The sequence below is a fragment of the Chiloscyllium punctatum genome, chromosome 7 (assembly GCF_047496795.1).
Source record: "Chiloscyllium punctatum isolate Juve2018m chromosome 7, sChiPun1.3, whole genome shotgun sequence".
NCBI lineage: Eukaryota > Metazoa > Chordata > Chondrichthyes > Orectolobiformes > Hemiscylliidae > Chiloscyllium > Chiloscyllium punctatum.
This window is the reverse complement of record NC_092745.1, coordinates 114,018,692-114,022,020: the sequence shown is the minus strand read 5'-3', so window position 1 is coordinate 114,022,020 and position 3,329 is coordinate 114,018,692. Positions and strand designations below refer to the sequence as shown.

Genomic DNA, 3,329 nt, shown 5'->3' with positions numbered 1-3,329 from the left:
TCTAGGATTGAATTGAGGAGGAACTACTTCACCCAAAGGGTTGTGAATCTGTGGAATACCCTGCCCAGTGAAGCAGTTTAGGCGACCTTGTTGAATCCACTATCACCTGATGAGGGAGCGGCACTCTGAAAGCTAGTGCTTCCAATTAAACTTGTTGGACTATAACCTGGTGTTGTGTGATTTTTATCTCTGAAGTCAAGGCTTGCTTTGTAATACTCTCTCCAACCTCTACAGTCAGGCAGAAAGTATAGACACACACACCAATAGGTTCAAGAGCAGCCTCTTCCTTGCTGTTATTAGACTGTGGAATGGACCACTCTAATTTCAATCTAATGCTGATCTTACTTTAGTGCACCTCCTGCTCAGTCGTAACTGGTAGGCCTTACTCTGTGTAAACAAACTATGAAGGTATGACCTTGTGTTATGATCTGCCTGCACTGCTCACAAAACAAATTTTTTCACTGTACTTAGGTACATAAGACAACAATAAATCAAAGTCTTGATTCAAGGGAAAGGTCTTTGATATAAACTATCAGTGTGATTGCAATTTCAAACAGCCTTTTGTTTCACTTTCCCATAAGTTTTTGAGCTAAAGCTGCAGAGAGAGAAAAGGGACGTCTGAAATTAAATGCAACTCTTGGCATCAGCTGAATGCATCTTGTTGCAAAGTAAATCGAGCAGTGATACAGTCAGAATGTTACAATGAATTGTGACATCACATTCTAATCGTGAAAATGAAACTTCTCAGCAGTTTGGTGTCATGTTGAGCTTCGGGGCAAATCCAACAGGTGGCTCCGTGGCGCAATGGATAGCGCATTGGACTTCTAGATGAAAGCTGTGAGGCATTCAAAGGTTCCGGGTTCGAGTCCCGGCGGAGTCGTTCTCTTTAATTTTAAAATCTCAAAATAAAAGCTTCGCTTCCAATTCAAACCGGGACCGAGTAACCAGAAACCGAGCGTCGCTTCGGTATTTTAGACGGGGAGAGAAGTCCCTGAAAGTTACCACCCGTTACAGAATCGAAGGCAAATGGCAGCCTGAAAGTTGGGCTGGGGGGGGGGGGGGAGGAAAAAGACGTGCGAACGAAACGGCAACAAAACAGCCCTTCGCCCGCTTTGAAATGAAGGTGGTTCGCGAAACCTCACTGTTGGAGACGGTGAATGTTTTCAGAGATCACCGAGCCGATCCTAAACTGTGCCTTGTGACCTTGTAAAGCACAAAACCTCCCCTTTTACCAGTTTTACTCTCGCTTGTCTTGCAATAAGTCTGGACGAAATCTGACAAATGTATTAACCTGGACATTTCAGGGGCACAAAGTTAAAAAGCACACAATCTCATGTGTATGCAGGGCACATTATAAATCTGGCCTCACTGCGGATCCATCACTTACTTTGATGCACATGCCCTGAGGGAACAAATAATGATTTCACTCCGGAAATTGGATCCTCTCCAAATTCCAGTTCCCGGACTGGTGATAGAGCTTATTCCGCTCATCTCTTCCCATTAAGTGAAACAGCCCTAAAATTTTCATTAAATATCTAATTGCTTGTCGGAAAAGGAACCCCTCGGCTGCAAGTTTTGCGAACGATGTGTATATTTAAATTATGCTAATGCACCTCAGAGTATAAACAGTGAAGTTTTATTTCCCTTCCACTTTCGGTCGTTTCTAATTTGAAACGTTTTGCCCTCGGGCTGTGTTCCTGAACAGAGATTCATACAGCGCGGAAAAGGCCCTTCGGCCCATCGAGTCTGCACTGACATAACCACCACTGAAAGTACGCTCATTCCAATTTCCTGCATTGTCCCATATCCTTGAACGTTACCACATTTCAAGTGCTCACCCAAATATTGTTCAAAGGTTGTACGGTTCCCAGCCTCCACTACCATCCCAGGCAATACATTCCAGATTCTCATCACCTCGCACTTTGTTTTAGATTCCCTACATTATGCAGGGTTAAATACCATCTGCCTCTGCTCTCCCTATTTGGCCATCCCACCTATACCTTCTTGTAACCTACAACCGTTTTCTTTACTATTAACTACCTCACCAATCTTGATGTCTTCTACAAACTTGCTTAACATTCCCCACACATTTTCATCTATATCGTTGATGTATATAACAATAATGATCTCGGTGTGCTCTGACCTTGCGGTATGCTGCTGGGCACTAGCCTCCAGTCACTCAAATAGCCTTTGTGTCCTATCACTAAGCCAGCTTCTGATCCAACTCGCCAGGTTTCCCTCAATTCCATGTGCTTTAACCTTCTCAATCAATCTAGGGGCCTTGTCACAAGCTTTGCTAAAATCTGTACAAAATGCATCAACTGAACTTCCCTCATCCACACACTTGATCACATTTTCAAAAAATTCTGACAGACTTGTTAGGCATGACCTCCCTCTGACAAAGCCATGCTGACAATCTCTAATTTCCAAGTGGGTATTAACACTCTCCTTCAGAATTTTCGCCAGTAGTTTTCCACTGATTATTGTTTACATTTGTATTGAGACACATCTGTAAGGAGATGGATTGAATTGTATTGTAAATTCTGTAAATTCCAAGAGGAAATGTTTTGTACTGAACTTTTAAAGTCTCTTTTATGAATAAAGTATATTTTTGGAGAAAAATTGCTCTATTATTCTCATTGCCACATCTTTTCCTGGAAGTTAATTTTGATTTCAAGAAGGATTTATTGATAGTAATTTGAAATGTACTCATCATCAGCTTGACTCCTTGTTTTCTTCTCCTTCCCTTATAGAATAAGTAATATTTCATATTAAACATCTCCATTCTCTTAATCGTCATGTAAATCATATCTCAGATGTCTCCTCTCTGAGCTGAAGAATCAAAGTTTATAAAATCTTCCACCAAAGCTCAGACAGCAGAAATCATCCTTGTGGCATTTCTCTGTAGTGCCTCCAGTGTTTAAATAACTTCCACAAACCAGTCTGAACTGGATGTCATACTCAGGGGACACAAAGTTCAATCATATATTCTTTTATTTTTATTTTGTCTGAGGCCTCCTGTTCATTTTAATGTTCTTTACTTTTAAATGAGGAGTCAAACATGCTGGTTATCTTAATTACTTATTTTACGTTATGGAGATTATCTCGTCTGAATCAAGATGACTTTCCAATGGCCTATACAACCTGACTTTATTTTGTTCCTCCCTTCTACTAGCTTACATGACTAAACTTCCTTTAACGCTCCCCTCATCCCACACTAGCTCATATCTTACTTTAGTTTTGCTTCTATCTCCTTTCCTGGCCACTCTGAGCTCAACTTGCCTATGAAATTCACCTCCTGACACCTTGCTCCTGTTCCTACTGAACTG

At 41.3% G+C, this 3,329-nt stretch overlaps 1 non-coding gene across 1 annotated transcript; it reads left to right on the top strand.

The window, feature by feature from the left end:
* Positions 1 to 790: 790 nt before the first annotated feature.
* trnar-ucu (transfer RNA arginine (anticodon UCU)) lies at positions 791 to 880 on the top strand. The gene is given in 2 exon segments: positions 791 to 827; positions 845 to 880. It is a non-coding gene; the product is annotated as a tRNA-Arg (tRNA).
* Positions 881 to 3,329: the final 2,449 nt, after the last annotated feature.